Source organism: Mustela erminea, chromosome 6, assembly GCF_009829155.1.
Source record: "Mustela erminea isolate mMusErm1 chromosome 6, mMusErm1.Pri, whole genome shotgun sequence".
Lineage (NCBI taxonomy): Eukaryota > Metazoa > Chordata > Mammalia > Carnivora > Mustelidae > Mustela > Mustela erminea.
In genome coordinates this window covers 89,656,265-89,678,023 of record NC_045619.1, presented here as the reverse complement: position 1 = coordinate 89,678,023, position 21,759 = coordinate 89,656,265, and the positions used below count along the sequence as shown (strand labels likewise).

General features: G+C 37.8%; 1 pseudogene; it reads right to left on the bottom strand.

Annotated features, from left to right (window-relative positions):
• Positions 1–18,488: 18,488 nt before the first annotated feature.
• LOC116592437 lies at positions 18,489–19,871 on the bottom strand (annotated as a pseudogene).
• Between the last annotated feature and the right edge of the window lie 1,888 nt (positions 19,872–21,759).

Below are 21,759 nucleotides of genomic sequence, written 5' to 3'. Positions count from 1 at the left end.
TTGGGAGCTAGCGCCAAAGGGAACATCTTGTCCCGTTCTGCCTTCAGGGAGCTGAGGCACACACAAGAGTACACAGTGACTCCCCAGTGTTAGAATCCTGAAAGTGTACCAAACACCAGATAGAGATGCAGCCGGTTTCTATGTGTTCAGTACATGTGACTACCGTCATACGTTATTGCCTTTCAGTCTCAACCTCAACATCACCTCTTCAGGAGAGTCTCTGATGGCTTCCAAACCAAAGTACCCCTCAGTCACAGTCACATAACTTGACTCTATTCCCATCATAATAGTTATCACTACTTGATATTTTCTTGGCTTTTTGTGTCTTTGTTCTTTGTCTGGTTTTCTGCCTCCCCGCAATAAATAAGATCTAAGGGAACAAAAGTTTAGTTTGTTCAACACTACTCCATAGGACTAAGAAGAGCGTCAAGCATTTAATAAGCTTCTGAGAAATAAATTAGGAATGTATAAATTAATACAATAGAAATTCATATGAAAGCATAAAACAAAGGGAGAGAACTTTTCTTAAGGATCAGGGAGGGAGTATACTATGAAAAATAAAGACAAGTGAATGTGAATGACTTCTTGGAAATTCAAACCTCAGGCTATGTGTATAAGAACTGAATACAGAGAGGTTAACATATGTTATTGGGCAAAACCTGAGAGTGAAAGCTAAAATGGAGAACAAATAGATCAGTATGCTCAAGTGTGCTATAATTAGGAAATGCAAATTAGCAAGACAAATAGTGCTTCTGACATATCAGATACACAGAGTTAAATCTGGATAACAGTGCTGTGAGAGAGGGTAGGAAAAACATGCTCCTATATTCTCTTTGTCAATTAAGTGAAAGTGAGTTCCAATTGTGTTTAGCTACAAAGGTACTTAATTGTCTCAAATCTCTATAATCAAAGAAATCTGGGTATACAGAGTTGCACAGAAAGCAACATGCACCCACAGAAGAAGATACGACTTCCACACACACAAGTGAAGCATATCCATCACTCAGCTGTACCTTACTTAATATCTCATAGTACTTCCTGCAGTAAAAACCCAGGGAAGTTCTTTCCAGAACTTCCAAGTGTCCTTGTTAATTATTATGCTATCAGAAAGATCTCTCTTAAACACACATTCTCCCCACCATTGGCTTTTCATAATCAACAAAAGGAACTTGTGAATATTTCACCAGTTCTTAATTTCCCAATCTAGGCTTATCCTACTCACAGTTTATATCAGTTCCTATCATTCCCCATCGTCTTCCCATTAAGTGTGAATGACTCCTCCCTGCTAGAAAACCCAGAGCAAATCACAAAATGTTCTCCTATGAAGGTAAACATTCAGAAGGATAGTTTCCAAATTTATTGTTTTATTTCTATATCTGTCTTTTGAGGAGTACTGCATTGTTACTTCTTCTTTTATTGTATTCTGCATTCTTTTCATTTTTTGAAGATCTTCCTGTCTCTCTTTACACTAGTCTAGATCTAGTCCATATGCTTTTGTCATACTCAGTTAAATGATAGCTCCCATTTTCCCTTGACCACATCCAGTCTTTGCTAACAAATGGCCATTGTTTTACTTAAATGTCAAAGACATTTATTGACTGCTATACTTTAGAGAAATGGCAATGAATAAAACACATAAAAATGCTATATGACACATACAATTGTGGGAATTCACCCACTGAAAGTAAACAGAAAGGAAGAAAGGGATAGAGAGAAGGGAAGACAGGGAAGGGAAACAGTGTTTCCAACTTCCAAGTGTCCTTGTTAATTATTATGCTGTCAGAAAGATCTCTCTTAAACACACATTCTCCCCACCATTGGCTTTTCATAATCAACAAAAGGAACTTGTGAATATTTCACCAGTTCTTAATTTCCCAATCTAGGCTTATCCTACTCACAGTTTATATCAGTTCCTATCATTCCCCATCGTCTTCCCATTAAGTGTGAATGACTCCTCCCTGCTAGAAAACCCAGAGCAAATCACAAAATGTTTAAGAATGTGTGTTTTTTGCATCATTCTCAGGCATCCAAAACATCCTTTCTAGAAATCTGAAAACAATGAATGTCCTCACTGACAACCTAGCAAAACACCTTTCTGAATACAATTTCAGGTGCACTCTGGAATACTTAATGGAGTCTACTTTTTCTTCCTCCTCTCCTCTCTTGACCCTCACACTTATTCCTTCTATCTTTGATCATCCCATTACCCTTCTGGACATCTGGCAACACTCATAGTTCCAGTTTTCTTCCTCAAAGTGGTATCATCTGAATATGGTGCAAAGCAGACCAAATTAAATCAAGTCTCTTTCTTCCTGCTCACCACCATCTACCCTGACATTTACCTTCTCAGGCTTGGATCATCACACTTGCCTAATGTTGATTTTGCACATTGGCAACTATTTGTTGAAAAACCTGCTCAGGTTTCTTGGACATAGTATAAATTTTATCTGCCATTACTATTCATCTATTTTGTACCATTGTCCAAAAAAAAAAAAAAAAAAAAGACTTAGAGCCCTTTGATGAAAACAGATTCTGGGGAGATATTAATTTGTACCAAAACCTCAAAAACACATCTTTCAACAGGAAGTCTGTACTACATCAAGCCTCAAGTCTACAATAATTTCATTGTAAGTGTAGACAATGGACTTGAAATCCGCATGAATTAGCCTCTTAAGAATTCATCATATACCCAGCTTTTGTATCAACATTGATGGGACTATAAGAGATCATGCTGAGTGAAATAAGTCAAGCAGAGAGTGTCAATTATCATATGGTTACACTTACTTGTGGAGCATAAGGAATAACATTGAGGACATTGGGAGATGGAGAGGAGAATTGAGTTGAGAGAAACTGGAGGGGGAGGCAAACCATGAGAGACTGTGGATCTGAGAAAGAAACTGAGGGTTTGGGGCGGGGGTTTGGGTGAACCTGGTGGTGGGTATTATGGAGGACACGTATTGTATGGAGCACTAGGTGTGGTGCATAAACAATGAATTCTGGAGCACTGAAAAGAAATAAAATAAAATAAAATAATTCATCATTTAAAAACAAGATGGAACCAAGGAGGGAGACAAACCATAAAAGACTCCTAATTTCAGGAAACAAACTGAGGGCTGTTGGAGTGGAGGTAGGGATAGGGTGGCTGGATGATGGACATTGAGGAGGGTATGTGCTATGGTGAGTGTTGTGAATTGTGTAAGACTGATGATTCACAAACCCGTACCCCTGAAACAAATAATACATTATATGTTAATTTAAAGAAAGAGTTCATCACTTATCCTTCATAGGACACAATGTCCCCTATGAAGTACTTAAGTAGGGAATGCATAACCTGGATCTAATTATGAGGAAAAAAAATTTTTTAAACCCAATGGGGCACCTGGGTGGCTCAGTCATGAAGTGTCTGCCTTCGGCTCAGGTCATGATCCTAGAGTCCTTGGATCGAGTCCCACATCAGGCTCCCCACTCTGCAGGAAAGCTGCTTCTCCCTCTCCCACTCCCTCTGCTCATGTTTCCTCTCTCTGTGTGTCTCTCTCTGTCAAATAAATAAATAAGATCTTTTTAAAAAAAAAAACCCAAATGAGGAAATTCTTGCCACTTTCAAAAATGGGAAGAGAAATGTATTCTTAAATTTATCAATGTCACAAAAGATTTTTTTAGGTCAGAAGCAATGTTCTCAAATAAAGAAGACTAAGATGCCAAGTTTTTAAATGAAATATATGATCGTGTATTAGAGTAATAAAATTTTATGAGGGATCTTTCTGGGTCAAATTCTGGCCAATATAGGGTACAGGTTTTAGAGAACACAAAAGTATTGCATCAATGTTGAAGTTACTAAAATGAGAAACTATGTTCTGGGTTTGTAAGAAAATTTTTAGTGGAAATACACACTAAAGTAATTAGTGGTAAAGAAATATACCTAATGAACTGTTGGATCTGGCTGAGGAATTGTGGTAATTTGTAACACACATCTTTCCTATTTGTCACAAAATTTCAGAATCTAGAGACTCCACCTGAAAATCTGAGTGAGAAACCAGTGACTTGTTCATGAAAAAAGGAATTCGACCGTCAATGGCATTTTTTCAAACCTCAAATTCTTAGCAGATAACTAGTGATGCATAGCATTTCTTAGTATTTGCTTTCATAAATGAATTCAATTGTTTAATAATTACATGTTGCCAGACAAACTTTAAAAGTACTGTCAGATTAGTTCCACAAATTAAACTGGCTTGCTCAGTTATAGCAATGTCATCATTCATTGTTTATAACACATGCCATCATGTGTTATGACGACAATGTAGATAATGTGGGTGGTTTTATTTGCACTATTTTGCTTTCTCTTAAAGTTATGTTGAAAATAATTGGTATTTTTTTGTGCTCAAACTGGATTCTCTTCTGAATTGTATCTTCCAACGATGCTTAGTAATTATTATACCCTTTTTTATTTAAATACTTTTCAATGAAGTTTTCTTTTTTAATTTACTTTTTTATTTTCAGCATAACAGTATTCATTATTTTTGCACCACACCCAGTGCTCCATGCAATCCGTGCCCTCTATAAGACCCAGCACCTGGTACCCCGACCTCCCACCCCCCCAACCCTTTCAAAACCCTCAGATTGATTTTCAGAGTCCATAGTCTCTCATGGTTCACCTCCCCTTCCAATTTCCCTCAACTCTCTTCTCCTCTCTAACTTCCCTTGTCCTCCATGCTCTTTGTTATGCTCCACAAATAAGTGAAACCATATGATAACTGACTCTCTCTGCTTGACTTATTTCACTCAGCATAATCTCTTCCAGTCCCGTCCATGTTGCTACAAAAGTTGGGTATTCGTCCTTTCTGATGGAGGCATAATACTCCATAGTGTATATGGACCACATCTTCCTTATCCATTCGTCCGTTGAAGGGCATCTTGGTTCTTTCCACAGTTTGGCGACCATGGCCATTGCTGCTATAAACACTGGGGTACAGATGGCCCTTCTTTTCACGACATCTGTATCTTTGGGGTAAATACCCAAGAGTGCAATTGCAGGGTCATAGGGAAGTCCTATTTTTAATTTCTTGAGGAATCTCCACACTGTTCTCCAAAGAGGCTGCACCAACTTGCATTCCCACCAACAGTGCAAGAGGGTTCCCCTTTCTCCACATCCCCTCCAACACTTGTTGTTTCCAGTCTTGCTAATTTTGGCCATTCTAACTGGTGTAAGGTGATATCTCAATGTGGTTTTAATTTGAATCTCCCTGATGACTAGTGATGATGAACATTTTTTCATGTGTCTGATAGCCATTTGTATGTCTTGATTGGAGAAATGTCTGTTCATATCTTCTGCCCATTTTTTGATATGATTGTCTGTTTTGTGTGTGTTGAGTTTGAGGAGTTCATTATAGATCCTGAATATCAACCTTTGTCTGTACTGTCATTTGCAAATATCTTCTCCCATTCTGTGGGTTGCCTCTTTGTTTTCTTGACTGTTTCCTTTGCTGTGCAGAAGCTTTTGATTTTGATGAAGTCGCAAACGTTTATTTTCGCTTTTGTTTCCTTTGCCTTTGGAGACATATCCTGAAACAAGTTGCTGTGGCTGATATCGAAGAGATTACTGCCTATGTTCTCCTCTAGGAGTCTGATGGATTCCTGTCTCACGTTGAGGTCTTTTTTCCATTTTGAGTTTATCTTTGTGTACAGTGTAAGAGAATGGTCGAGTTTCATTCTTCTACATATAGCTTCCCAGTATTCCCAGCACCATTTATTGAAGAGACTGTCTTTTTTCCACTGTATACTTTTTCCTGTTTTGTAAAGATTATTTGACCATAGAGTTGAGGGTCCCTATCTGGGCTCTCTACTCTGTTCCACTGGTCTATGTGTCTGTTTTTATGCCAGTACCATGCTGTCTTGGTGATCACAGCTTTGTAGTAAAGCTTGAAATCTGGTAACGTGATGCCTCCCGTTTTATTTTTGTTTTTCAACATTTCCTTAGCAATTCGGGGTCTCTTCTGATTTCATACAAATTTTAGGATTAATTGCTCCAGCTCTTTGAAAAATACCGGTGGAATTTTGATCAGAACAGCATTAAAAGTATAGATTGCTCTAGGCAGTATAGACATTTTAACAATGTTTATTCTTCCGAACCAAGAGCATGGAATGGTCTTCCATCTTTTTGTGTCTTCTTCAATTTCTTTCATGAGTGTTCTGTAGTTCCTTGAGTACAGATCCTTTACCTCTTTGGTTAGGTTTATTCCCAGGTATCTTATGGTTCTTAGTGCTACAGTAAATGGAATCGATTTTCTAATTTCCCTTTCTGTATTTTCATTGTTAATGTATAAGAAAGCCACTGATTTCTGTACATTGACTTTGTATCCTGCCATGTTGCTGAATTGTTGTATGAGTTCTAGTAGTTTGGGGGTGGAGACTTTTGGGTTTTTCATATAAAGAATCATGTCATCTGCAAAGATAGAGAGTTTGACTTCTTCATTACCAATTTGGATACCTTTTATTTCTCTTTGTTGTCTGATTGCTGTTGCTAGGACCTCTAATACTATGTTGAACAAGAGTGGTGAGAGTGGGCATCCTTGTGGTGTTCCTGATCTCAACAGGAAGGCTGGAAGCTTTTTCCCATTGAGGATGATATTTGCTGTGGGTCTTTCATAGATAGATTTGATGAAGTTCAGGAATGTTCCCTCTATCCCTATACTTTGAAGCGTTTTAATCAGGAACGGATGCTGGATTTTGTCAAATGCCTTTTCTGCATCATTGAGAGAACCATGTGGTTCTTCTCGCTTCTCTTATTAATTTGCGAATGTTGAACCATCCTTGTAGCCCAGGGATGAATCCCACCTGGTCATGGTGGATAATCTTTTTAATGTGCTGTTGGATCCTGTTTGCTAGGATCTTGTTGAGAATCTTAGCATCCATATTCATCAGTGATATTGGTCTGAAATTCTCCTTTTCGGTAGGGTCTTTGCCTGGTTTGGGGATCAGGGTAATGCTGGCTTCATAGAAAGAGTCAGGAAGTTTTCCTTCTGCTTCAATTTTTTGAAACAGCTTCAGGAGAATAGGTGTTATTTCTTCTTTGAAAGTTTGGTAGAATTCGCCAGGGAATCCGTCAGGTCCTGGGCTCTTGTTTTTTGGGAGGTTTTTGATCACCGCTTCTATCCCGTTACTAGATATTGGACTATTCGGGTTGTCAGTTTCTTCCTAGTTCAATTTTGGGAGTTTATAGTTTTCCAGGAATGCATCCATTTCATCTAGGTTGCTTAACTTATTGGCATATTACTGTTGATAGTAACTTCTGATGATTGTTTCTATTTCCTTGGTGTTAGTTGTGATCTCTCCGTTTTATTCATAATTTTATTAATTTAATAATATTAATTAAATTAATATTATTAAATTATTAAAATTATTATTAATTAAATTATTAATATTATTAAATTAATATTAAATATTTAAATAATTTTAAAAAATAAATTTGAATAATGGAATTTACGATTCCATGAATTGTTTCAGTTCTTCTTTGATCTCCTGGTTGATCCAAGCATTCTTAAGCAAGGTGGTCTTTAGCTTCAGGTGTTTGAGTTCCTTCTGAACTTTTCCTTGTGATTGAGCTCCAGTTTCAGAGCATTGTGATCTGAGAATGTGCAGGGAATAATCTCAGTCTTTTGGTATCGGTTGAGTCCTGATTTGTGACCCAGTATATGGTCTATTCTGGAGAAAGTTCCATGTACACTTGAGAAGAATGAGTATTCTGTTGTTTTAGGGTGGAATGTTCTGTATATACCTATGAGGTCCATCTGGTCCAATGTGTCATTCAATGCTCTTGTTTCTTTATTGATTTTCTGCTTCGATGATCTATTTCTGAGAGAGGCGTGTTAAGATCTCCAACGATTCGTGTATTCATATCAATATGACTCTTTATCTTGATTAACAGTTTTCTCATGTAATTGGCTGCTCCCATATTGGGAGCATAGATATTTACAATCGTTAGATCATCTTGGTGGATAGTCGCTTTAAGAAAGATATAGTGTCCTTCTGGATCTCTGACTACAGTCTTAAGTTTAAAATCTAATTTGTCTGATATGCTAATCACTACCCCAGCCTTCTTTTGAGGCCCATTGGCATGAAAGATGCTTCTCCATCCCTTCACTTTCAGTCTGGGTGTATCTTTAGGTTCAAAATGGGTCTCTTGTAGACAACATATCGATGGGTCCTGTCGTTTTATCCAGTCTGCAACCCTCTGCCATTTTATGGGCACATTTATGCCATTCACATTGAGGGTGATTATTGATCGATACGTTTTTATTGACATCGTGTTACCTTTGAAGTCTCTCTTTCTGTAGATTGTCTCTATATTTCTGTACAATGCTATTCTTGGGCTTTTTCCTCCTTTAAAGAAGCCCCCTTAATATTTCCTGCAGCATTGACTTGGTGGTTGCATAGTCTTTTAAGCCTTGCCGGTCCTGGAAACTCTTTATCTCTCCATCCATTTTGAATGTCAGTCTTGCTGGATAAAGTATTCTTGGCTGCATGTTCTTCTCATTCAGTGCCCTGAATATATCTTGCCAGCCCTTTCTGGCTTGCCAGGTCTCTGTGGACAGGTCTGACGTTATTCTGATGGGCTTTCCTCTGTACGTAAGGATCTTCTTTGTCCTAGCTGCTTTCAAGAGGTTCTGCCTACAATTATAATTCTTCATTCTTAATATTAGGTGTCTCAAGGACTTTCGAGAATCTGTAATCTTGGAGGGAAGCCTTTCGGCCTCTAGTACATGAACACTGGTTCCATTCACGAGATCCAGAAAATTTTCATGAAGAACTTGTTCCACTATCTTCTAGACTTCTTTCTTTCTCCTCCCCTTCAGGGATTCCAATAATTCTGACGTTGGAACATTTCGTGGCATCATTTATTTCCCAGATTCTGTTTTCGTGGCTTCTAAGCTTTTTTTTCCAGGGTTCCTCCTGATCCTTTCTCTCTATCTCTTTGTCCTCCAGATCACTAATTCTATCTTCTGTCTCGGTTACTCTAACATTGAGAGAATTTAGATTAGATTGGAACTCATTGAGAGCATTGTGAAGCTCATCCTTGGTAGCTTTCAGCTCTTCCCTATATTGAAAACATGATCTCTTGTCATTTTTCATTTGGCCCTAATCAATTCCATTTGGTCACCCATGGCTTTCTCCAACCTAGCTATTATTTGGATAATTGTTAGCCTGAATTCTCTTTCCGACATATTGTTTATGTTGATAGCCATTAGCTCTGTTGCAGAAGGTCCATCCTCTGTATTTTTCTTCTGTTGGGCATTACTCCTCCTAGTCATTTTGGTGAGAGACGGCTAAATGGGTGTGCTGTACGTATCGACTGTGGTGCAGTCAAGGTGCACCCTGGAACGCTTCTGCCCACTGGCGTCTTCTGTTCCGGTAGAGATCCAGACGTGTATAATACTGATCTCAGGCTGTTTTCGTGGGTGATCGGAGTTCTTTGGAAGGTAATCAGCTCACTTTACGGTACAGGTTGAAAGGGCGCCTCCTCCTACTTCCCCGCCATCTTGTCTCCCCCTCAATGAAGTTTTCTCAGTAATTAAAAATAAAACCTGGAACACAGGGAAACTTTGTTGTATAGTGGCATAAAAATTGGGAAATCCCTTGCCTGATGTAATGTACAATATAGAAATGTATCTAATGAAGTGTTTAATCTAGTTAAGGAGATTTCCAGGAAAAATGTCAAAAGTGTCATCAGTATTTCTTTTAGCTGCACATCATAATATATAAATAGAGATGAGATTTAAAAGGTTGCTTTGCTAAGATTTCAGATACCAGTATCTCATGGTATCTTTCAGCTAGATCAATAGTTTTTCTAAGCATTTCATGATGTGTGTCATAAATCCTTCCTATTAAAGTAAAAGGTCTCTGGGAATCATAAGGATATTGTTGCTGAAACTACTCTGGAAGTAGTCAGAAAAAGTCCTGTCTAGAAGAAACAATGGATTTAAATTATCATATATTGATTAAATAAACTGAATTCATAATACTGCATCTTCCCAATAAGTAAACTGCAGCCCCAGGTGGCACCAGGACCTTCTAACTAAGATTTAGAGAAGAAAATACCAATCTTATCCAAATTCTTTCCAAATGTTGAAAAATCTATGAAAGATACTTATTCTAATTTTTTTTTATTTTATGATACTTATTCTAATTTTGTGATGCCAATATATCCTTGATGCCAAAGCCTGAAAAAGATATTATGAGAAAGAAAAATTATAAAATCATTATTATGATCATAAGAGCAAAAGCTATATATAATAAATTATCAAAGTAAATCTAATAATAAATACAAAGCATTTGAGATCACCAAATTTGGCTTATTCTGGGAATAGAAGATGATTAATATTTGAAAATCAGTCAATGTCAGTATAGTAGTTTCCAATTTCTCCATAATGAATTACCATAAACACTGACTTATAACAACGCAAATTAATTATCTTATATTTTGATATATTAGCAGGTCGAAAATGCTTCTCTGGAGACTATTATCAAGACATGGGCAAGACTGCATTCCTTCTGAAAGGTTTGGAAGAAGAAAATCAATTTCTAGAGTCTGCGATGGCTGTTTCAGTCTTTCTCATTCTACATCACTCACATTGACTTTTCTTTTTTTTCTTTTTTTTTATTTCTTTTCAGTGTAACATTATTCATTGTTTTTGCACCACACCCAGTGCTCCATGCAATCCGTGCCCTCTCCAATACCCACCATCTGTTCCCCCAACCTCCCACCCCCTGCCCCTTCCAGACCCTCAGATTGTGTTTCAGAGTCCATGGTCTTTCATGGTTCACCTCCCCTTCCAATTTCCCACAACTCCCTTCTCCTCTGTAACTCCCTATGTCCTCCATGCTATTTGATATGTTCCACAAATAAGTGAAACCATATGATAATTGATTCTCTCTGCTTGACTTATTTCACTCAACATCATCTCTTCTTGTCCCGTCCATGTTGCTACAAAAGTTGGGTATTCGTCCTTTCTGATGGAGGCATAATACTCCATAGTGTATATGGACCACATCTTCCTTATCCATTCGTTTGTTGGGCATCTTGGTTCTTTCCACAGTTTGGCGACTGTGGCCATTGCTGCTATAAACATTGGGGTACAGATGGCCCTTCTTTTCCCTACATCTGTATCTTTGGGGTAAATACCCAGTAGTGCAATTGCAGGGTCATAGGGAAGTTGTATTTTTAATTTCTTGAGGAATCTCCACACTGTTCTCCAAAGTGGCTGCACCAACTTGCATTCTCACCAACAGTGGAAGAGGGTTCCCCTTTCTCCACATTCCCTCCAACACATGTTGTTTCCTGTCTTGCTAATTTTCTGCCCATTTTTTAATATGATCGTCTGTTTTGTGTTTGTTGAGTTTGAGGAGTTCTTTATAGATCCTGGATATCAATCTTTTGTCTGTACTGTCATTTGCAAATATCTTCTCCCTTTCCGTGGGTTGCCTCTTTGTTTTATTGACTGTTTCCTTTGCTGTGCAGAAGCTTTTGATTTTGATGAAGTCCCAAAAGTTCATTTCCACTTTTGTTTCCTTTGCCTTTGGAGACATATCTTGAAAGAAATTGCTGTGGCTGATATCGAAGAGATTACTGCCTATGTTCTCCTCTAGGATTCTGATGGATACCTGTCTCACGTTGAGGTTTTTTATCCATTTTGAGTTTATCTTTGTGTACGGTGTAAGAGAATAGTTGAGTTTCATTCTTCTACATACAGCTGTCCAGTTTTCTCAGAACTGTTTATTGAAGAGACTGTCCAAAAGAAAAGAGAGAAAGCCCAAATTAATAAAATTATTAATGAAAAGGGAGAATTCACAACTAACACCAAGGTAGTAGAAACAATCATCAGAAGTTAGTATCAACGGTTATATGCCAATAAGGTAAGCAACCTAGATGAAATGGATGCATTCCTGGAAAACTATAAACTCCCAAAAGTGAACCAGGAAGAAATTGACAACCTGAATAGACCGATATCTAGTAACGAGATCGAAGCGGTGATCAAAAACCTCCCAAAAAAACAAGAGCTGAGGACCTGATGGATTCCCTGGGGAATTCTACCAAACTTTTAAAGAAGAAATAACACCTATTCTCCTGAAGCTGTTTCAAAAAATTGAAGCAGAAGGAAAACTTCCTGACTCTTTCTATGAAGCCAGCATTACCCTGATCCCCAAACCAGGCAAAGACCCTACCGAAAAGGAGAATTTCAGACCAATATCACTGATGAATATGGATGCTGAGATTCTCAACAAGATCCTAGCAAACAGGATCCAACAGCACATTAAAAAGATTATCCACCATGACCAGGTGGGATTCATCCCTGGGCTACAAGGATGGTTCAACATTTGCAAATCAATCAATGTGATAGAACAAATTAATAAGAGAAGAGAGAAGAACGACATGGTCCTCCAATTGATGCAGAAAAAGCATTTGACAAAATCCAGTATCTGTTCCTAATTAAAATGTTTCAAAGTATAGGGATAGAGGGAACATTCCTGAACTTCATCAAATCTATCTATGAAAGACCCACAGCAAATATCATCCTCAATGGGAAAAAGCTCATAGCCTTCCCGTTGAGATGAGAAACACCACAAGGATGCCCACTCTCACCACTCTTGTTCAACATAGTATTAGAGGTCCTAGCAACAGCAATCAGACAACAAAGAGAAATAAAAGGCATCCAAATTGGCAATGAAGAAGTCAAACTCTCTCTCTTTGCAGATGACATGATTCTTTATATGAAAAACCCAAAAGACTTCACCCCCAAACTACTAGAACTCATACAACAATTCAGCAACATGGCAGGATACAAAGTCAATGTACAGAAACCAGTGGCTTTCTTATGCACTAACAGTGAAAATACAGAAAGGGAAATTAGAAAATCGATTCCATTTACTGTAGCACTAAGAACCATAAGATACCTGGGAATAAACCTAACCAAAGAGGTAAAGGATCTGTACTCGAAGAACTACAGAACACTCATGAAAGAAATTGAAGAAGACACAAAAAGATTGAAGACCATTCCATGCTCTTGGATCGGAAGAATAAACATTGTTAAAATGTCTATACTGCCTAGAGCAATCTATACTTTTAATGCTGTTCTGATCAAAATTCCACCGGTATTTTTCAAAGAGCTGGAGCAATTAATCCAAAAATTTGTATGGAATCAGAAGAGACCCCAAATCGCTAAGGAAATGTTGAAAAACAAAAATAAAACGGGAGGCATCATGTTACCAGATTTCAAGCTTTACTACAAAGCTGTGATCACCAAGACAGCATGGTACTGGCATAAAAACAGACACATAGACCAGTGGAACAGAGTAGAGAGCCCAGATATGGACCCTCAACGCTATGGTGAAATAATCTTCGACAAAACAGGAAAAAATATACAGTGGAAAAAAGGCAGTCACATTGAGTTTTCTATCTTCTTCTTTTACATTTGAAGTCCCTTTGTTGATTATATTGGGCCTAGCCAAATAATTCAGGATTATCTCCCTACTTTATATTCATCTGATTAGTAATTTTAATTCCATCTGCCACCCTAATCTCATTTTCCAATATAGGCAAGTTGAAACAATTAAGATGTGGATATCCTTCTGGATCCATCATTCTGTCTACCAAAGCTAGTCATCCAATTAACAGAGCAAAGGAAGAAAATCATGATTTTCTCAGTTTGTGCATAAAAAGCATTTGATAAAATGTGATACCCATTTATTTTTTTTAATTTCTAGAAAAATATAAATAGAATTGCCTTAATCAACTGCAAGCATCATACTAAAGTTGAAATATTAAAGGCATTCTCCAGAGATGAAGATGGATATCATCTGTATTATCATTGTATTAGAGATTCAACCAGGGAAATCAACCAAGAAATGAAATGAAGGGAAAATGAATAGATAGAAAATATGAAATTGTAGTTAATTATTTATAAGTGGCATAATTCTGTTCATAGAACATCTAAAAGAATCCATAGGAAAAAATTCAGAATTAAAAATAAACTGTAGCTATTTCCTAGATATAAGATAAATATACAAAAATCACTGTATTTATATATACCAGCAAAAAACAATTCGAATTTTCAATTATAACTGTGATATAACCAAGTAAATAGTAATACATCTTTTAAAAGACTTTCAAAACATCTAGTAACTATGGAAAATAAACTATGAAGGGCAAACCATATCAATTAATAGGAAAATCCAGTATTATGAAGACACTTTGTTCAAATTAATTTTATGCAAAGCACTAATTTTGAGGGGTCATTCCAAGCCTGGAAACACAAGACAAATTAACAGAGATTCCTCCACAAATCTAAGCAATTAAAGGAGTGATATTTTTGAGTGTTATCCTTTTTGTTTGTTTGTTTTGCTCTTTCTTTCTGGGAATATGGCACTATTTCTTTCTCCTCTATCACTTTTCCCTTTCCCTTTTTCTAAATTTGAAAGTCTTTCTATTTTTACTGTCCAGGCTTCTTTGAATATTTTTTCATATTCAATTTATCCATATATCTCATTATCCCTTACCCACTTCAAACTCTGCTAACACTGTTTTATTTATATAATTTTTGCAGTTAACACAGTATTTTTAGAATTCTAAAACTTCTTTCTTGGAAGCTTGAAGACAATTATACTCTCTCTAATTTCTTGTCAATATCCATCTGAAACAGTGCCATGCTCACCCTGGAAAGCTTCCAAAGTATTCTTCCCAGAACTCCTTCTACCCTCAAACCCTATCAATGTTTATCATCTTATTTGCTGAAGGATCTAGAGTTTTACTCTGTACTCTGCTAAAATTTTTCCAAAAACTGTCTTAGGGACCATACTCTAGTCTGGTATTTTTTTCTGTCATCATTGTTGATCCTGAGCAAAAGAGTGCAATAGAAAGTCTGTACTGCATCAAGTCCTAAATATATAATAATTTCAAATGAAGTTTAGGGAACAGATGTATATATTAGAAAACCACGTAAATAAGCTTCATCAGAGTTAATCTACCCTGAGTAGGACTGCAAATTCAATTATGGCTCAGATTATATGAAAACAGTATATCCTTGATACAAAGAGCCAAAGCTTGAAAAGATACTAGCATAAATTCTAAGACAATCATTATCATGGTCATAAGTGAAAATTCCTAAATAAAGTATTGCCAACTTAAATCCAGCTATACATAAATAAAAATAATACAATTCAACCAAATCAAATTTATTTTAGGAAAACAAGATAGTATTAATACTAGAAAGTCACCAGTGTTGGCCATCTAATTAACAAAGGTGGAAAACCATATGATTATTTCAAATGATGCAAAAAAAATTGGTAAAATTATTACTCATAGATGACATCATAGAATTTATAAAACATAGCCAAAAATCTGCTACTAAGTCATCAAACCCAAAAAACAAATATATCATTGTGCTGGGCACAAGGACAACATACAAAAATCAGTTGTATTTATATATGCTAACAAAAAAAAATTAGAATTGCTTAGATGATACCCTTTATAATACCATTAGTAAAATCAAATACTCAAAGAGTCACGTAAGGGAAGATGTTCAAGACTTCCATACAGAAATTACTACAAACAGATGGAAGAGATAAACCATGCAAACAGCCTAAAAGATACAATATTGTAAGATAATAATTCTTTCCAAGTTGATTTATAGATTTTAGGAAAGTCTAATCAAAATGCGGGCAGTTTGGGGCACCTGGGTGGCTCAGTGAGTTGGGCCTCTGCCTTCAGCTCAGGTCCTGATCTCAGGGTCCTGGGATCAAGCCCCGCATGGGGCTCTCTGCTCTGCAGGGAGCCTGTTTCCCCTCTCTCCTCTGCCTGCCTCTCTGCCTATGTGTGATCTCTCTCTGTGTCAAATAAATAAATAAAATCTTAAAAAAAAAAAAAATGTGGGCAGTTCGTTTTTGGAAACTGGCTAATAGCTTCTATGATTTCAAGGTTGAGATAGGGTGAATTTCTAAAATAGCCTCCAGGGGTACCTGGGTGGCTCAGTCATTAAGTGTCTGCCATGATCCCAGTGTCCTTGGATAGCCCCCCATAGGACTCCCTGCTCTGCAGGAAGCCTGTTTCTCCCTCTCACACCCTCCCTGCTTGTGTTCCCTCTCTCACTGTCACTGTCTGTCACTGTCTTTCTCTGTCAAATAAATAAATAAATAAATGTCCTCCAAAGATGTACTACCCTAGTCACCAGAAACTGTGAATTTGATGAGATATCAAACCTGCACTTATTTTAAATTATATAACACCGTCCATGTTTAGATGGAGAGATTATCCCGGTGGGTATGATCTAATTGCATGAGGCTTTAAAAGAGAGCTTTCTCAAAAAGAGGAAAAAAAGAGAGTTTTCTCTAGGTCATGTCAGAACTGGAAGTAAGAGAGACAAAGTGTTGGAAATATTCTAAAAGCCTTTGCTGGTTTGAAGATGGAAGAAACCATGTGAGAAAGAATGTGAGTAGCCTACAGCTGACAACAGCAAGGAAACAAGGACCTTCAACCACAGACACAAGGAACAGGATTCTTCCAACAATGTGACTGGGCTTAGAAAAGGATTCTTTCCAACAGCTTCCAGGAGAGAGCCCAACCCAACTGATATCTCGAATTTGGCTTTGTGAGACCCTGAACAGAGAATTCAATCATCACATGCCAGATCTCTGGCCTAAAAAACTATGAAATGATAAAAAGGTATTGTATAAGTCACTAAATCTGTGGTAATTTCTTATCCAGCAAGAGAAAATAAACACAGAGAGTTTGGTACCTAGAAGGAAGATGTTGCAAATGCCTAAAACTGTTACTTTTGGAATTGGGCAGGGGTTGGAGTTTGGGGACATTTTGAGGAACAGGATAGAAAAATCTAAATTGCCTTAAAGAGACTGTTGTAGGGGCACCAAGTGGCTCAATTGGTTAAGTGTCTGCCTTCAGCCCAATCATGATCCCAGTGTCCTGGGATTAAGCCCCACATCGGGCTCTCTGCTCACCATGTAGCCTGCTTCTCCCTCTCCCTCTGTCTACCACTCTGACTACCTGTGCTCTCTCTCTCTCTCTCTGGCAAATGAATAAATAATAAATAAATAAATAATAGACTGTTCTAGAAATGGGCATGCAAAAGAGGCAGCTGGTAAAGGCTTAGAAACAAGTGAGGAACATGTTACTGGGAAGTGGAAGAAGAAAATCCTTCTCATGTACTGTCAGAAAGTTTGTGGAGCTGTCTCCTTCAGTTATACAGAAGGCAGAATTTGCAGATTTTGAACTTGGATACTTAGCCAAGGAGATTTCCAAGAAAATTATTAAAGGCACAACCTGGTTTCTCCTTGTTGCTTATAGTAAAATGCAAGAGGAGAGGGAAAATGAGGGAAGAATTGTTAAAGAAGAGGGAACCAGGAATAGAGGATCTGGAATCTTTGAGCTGACAACATTTATATGTGATTTTGGACTTTTGGTTGATGCTGAAAATGGAATGAGAGAACCACAGGAGGAGGTAAACGTATTTTGCATTTGATACAGAGAGAATCTTTGGAAGCCAGAGGGTAGACTGCAGTAGGCAGAATTTCTAAAGTAATTCCCCAAAGATGACCTGCCCTACTCTCTGAAGCCTATAACTATGATGAGTCATTACACTCATGATTAAGATTATATGCACAGTTGAACTTAACATAAGGAGATTATGTGGGTGGGCCTGATTTAATCACATGAGCTCTTAAAAAAGAAAGCTTTCTTCCAACTAGTGACAGAAAAGAAAGAAAGATTTGAAACTCAGAAAACTCCATATACTGTTACTGGCTCTAAAGATGAAGTGCCACCTTGTATAAATCCTGACCTGTGCTGCCTACCCCAGACATGAATGTATAATACACCAATGCTGGCCTCCTCCTATATGGCTGCTTCCTTTCTTTGCAACCCATTGTATGGCTTTATAAATGGTAAAGTGAAAGGGGGGAAAAAAAAGAAACACATAAGCAACAGAAAGTGACTACAAGGAGCTAAGAACAACTCCTTGCAAACAGGTAAAGGGGGCTCTTAGCCGAGTAACTAAGGACAGAATTGCCTTAATTCAGCCAACAACACAGATGAGCTTCAAAGAGGACCTCAGAAAAACAGTATTCATTATTTTTTTCACCACACCCAGTGCTCCTACTGTTTTTCTGAAAATAAATAAATTGAAAAAATTTAAAAAAAAGAAAACAATTATAGCAATGTACTGCAGTAAAATAAATAAATAAATAAAATATTTTTAAAATGAAATAAAATAAAATAAAATGTGATATTTGAAAAAAAAAAAGAACAAAAAAAAAAAAAAAAAAAGAGGACCTCAGACTTCAGATGAGAGCACAGCCAGCTGACACCTTGATTTCAGCGTTGAAAGTCTGAACAAGAGCCCAAAAATACCGTCCTTGACTTCAGACCCACAGAACTGGAGGATAATAAATTTTGTTGTTGTTTTGTTGTTGTCTTCATTGTTTTAACAGATCAGTTATTTAATGAAGTTCTTTGTAAGAAATGTAGAACACCAGTTTCTGAAGGTAAACTCCATTTGTGGGAGAAAACACAGAGCGGAAGTAACCCTGGAGCTGAGGAACAGCTTTGAGTTTTGGCAAAATTTCCGAGTCCACAGCTTTCCTTTTTTTTTTTTTTTTTTTTAATTAACATAGAGTGTATTATTTGTTTCAGGGGTCCAGGTCTTTGAACCATCAGTCTTACACAGTTCACAGCACTCACCATAGCACATATCCTCTTCAATGTCCATCACCCAGCCAGCCTATCCTCCCACCCACCCCCCTCACCCACAGAAGCCCTCAGTTTTTTCCTGAGATTAAAAGTCTCTTATGGTTTGTCTCCCTCCCTGGTCCTATCTTGTTTCATTTTTCCCTCCCTTACCCTCACGAACTCCCACCCTGTCTCTCAAATTCCTCATATCAGAGAGATCATATGAGAATTTTCTTTCTCTGACTGACTTATTTTGCTTAGCGTAATACACTCTAGTTCTATCCACATCATTGCAAATGGCAAGATTTCAGGTTTTTTTATGGTTTTGATGGTTTTTTGTTAGTTTCAATGTTTCCAGAAAAGTCCACAGCTTTCTGACCAACCTTGCACTGCTCCATAATCTCACATTTCTCTTCTTCCCATTTGAAGATCTCACCTTCCTGGTGTCTGGGTTTACACAGCTTCTTCTTGAAATAAGCATCAGTGAGATGCTTGGGAATTTTCACAATACTGATAGCAATTTTGGTGGAGATGGCAATGACAGATTTCTGGTGTGTTCTTCATAGAAACTCAGTTGAGGGTCAGAGTTCCAGTCATAAGTAACAAGCCACACTGTTCCAATGCTTCAAGAAAACCACCCTCTTGCCCCTGTAGAGTGCAATGAAGATGATCACAATAGTGACAGGAGAGGCACCTTTGTGGCTCAGTCAGTTAAGTATCTGCCTTCTGCTCAGATCATGATCTCAGGGTCCTAGAATCAAGCCCTGAAGGGGGTTCCCTGCTCAGCAGGGAGTCTGCTTCTCCTTTTTCTCCCTCTGCCCCTTCCCCCACTCATGCTCTCTATCTTTCTCTATCTCTCAAGCAAATAAATAATTTTTTTAAGGGTGCCACCAGTGATGCTAGCTTGAAGTTTTCTCACATGTTGCCTGAAATGTTTTTTTTTGCCATGGCTCAAAAGCTTTCAAACCACATCTTCAGTAGGAGAATACCTAGGCACTTGGGGAAGTTTAACCACTCAGATACCACAGCTCTTGTCACCACCAGCTGGTTTTGTGACAGTAGCAGGAACCTTCTTCTTTTTCTTTTCAACTCTGGATTTAGCTGCTGAATACTTCCTGTTGTACATAGCCTTTCTGGAATACATAGCCTTTGGGAAATATCTGCCAATTCCTTGGCTAGCACAGGGTTTGGGCTGTGGTGGGGCTTCCCTTCCTTTGGTGTTTTAGCTTTGAGTTTACCCTTCTTCATCCTGCCACCAGCATCAGCCATCTTGGCTTCAGGTTTCTTCTCCTTAGTATCTGCCTTCTCAGCTCTTTCACATGCTATCTTGCAAGAGGGGAAAGAACAGTAAATTTTGTTGTTTTAAGACATAAAGTTTGTGTCTTATTTTGTTACATAGCAATGAGGAATTTCATAGGGTAAATATAGCAAAGATAATCATGGAGACCAAAGTCGCAGGAATTGACTAGCTTATATAAAGATTTACTTTTTTAAAAAAAGATTTTATTTATTTATTTGACAGAAATCACAAGTAGGCAGAGAGGCAGGCAGAGAGAGAGAGGAGGAAGCAGGCTCCCTGCTAAGCATGATCATGACCTGAGTAGAAGGCAGAGGCTTACTCCACTGAGCCACCCAGGCACTCCTAAAGATTTACTTTTAAGATCTATTGTTAAATAAACACTCTTGGTTGGGACAAGGATAGAGAAATAGAAAAATGGAACAGGCCAGAGGGCTCAAAAAGTTCACAAACACAAAACGATCTGATTTGTAACAAAGCTGGGGGAAAGATGAACTCTTAAATGAATGTTGCAAGGAAATTTGGATATATAGATAAAAAGGAATACTGACCTCCATACAAAAGAAAAATATTCTTCATGGATGGTCTCTCTAAGTGTGAAACGTAAAAATAATATGAAACAAGGAATAAGAAAATAGCTTCAGTTATTGACAAAAGCAAATAATTGTTAAATAGAAAACAGTAAACACTAATGAGGAAGTAGAAGAAGACTGCTTTAAGGTATAATAAATAAACCTGTTTGTCCAAAGTAAGGTTCAGCAAACTTCAGCTCCCAAACCAGTCTCTTATTTTATGTAAATAGGCTTTTTTTGGAACCCATACACATCCGTTCATTTGCAGGTTGTGGAGGCCTGCTTCAGGGCTGCAATGTAGCCAAGGAGCATCTGGCTCTACGGATCCCACACAGGCCAGGTTCAGCCACTCACCACAGACAATCCAAAGGCAGAGAGACAAGTGATGGTGAGACAAGAAAAGAATTTATTTCAGTGAGGTCAACACCAGAAGACAGCAGAATAACATCTCAAAGACTGTCTCCAAAGTGCTAAAAACACTTCTTGGTTTATATAAGGGAAATTTGGCACAATGTCAGTGGGTATGTGCAGGTGGGCAGTAAAGTCATGTTGATTGTTGTTTTGGGGTAAATCACATGGGATCTTGCTGGCTCATGTTATTCTTTACTGCTTGAGAAGTAGTTTCAGTTCATACCATGAAATGCTTTGCCCAAAGAGTCTTTGCCTGAATTCAGAGATAAGCTGAAAAGAAAAACTTAATTAGAAAGTCCAGACTAGGGGCACCTGGGTGGTTCAGCGGGTTAAGCCTCTGCTTTCAGTTCAGGTCATGGTCTCAGGGTCCTGGGATCGATCCCCGAGTTGGGCTCTCTGCTTGGCAGGGAGCCTGCTTACTCCTCTCTCTCTGCCTGCCTCTCTGCCTACTTGTGATCTCTGTCTGTCAAATAAATAAATAAAATCTTTAAAAAAGAAAGAAAGAAAAAGAAAATATATTGGTAATAGAAAGGGAGCAGTAAAGAACTGAATAAATTTAGATTTTGTCTGAATAGATTATAGATGATGGTGGGGCTATTTAGATAACTCTGAGCAGTGGAGTAAAGGTACACTGGTGCCCTCAAAATGAAAATCAGATTAAGGTTGTGAGTCTTCAGTTATAAAGACTGAGTAAAACATGTTGGCTCTATCTAGAACAGCAAAGTAGGTGTCCTGAGGTTTTCAGATGGCAT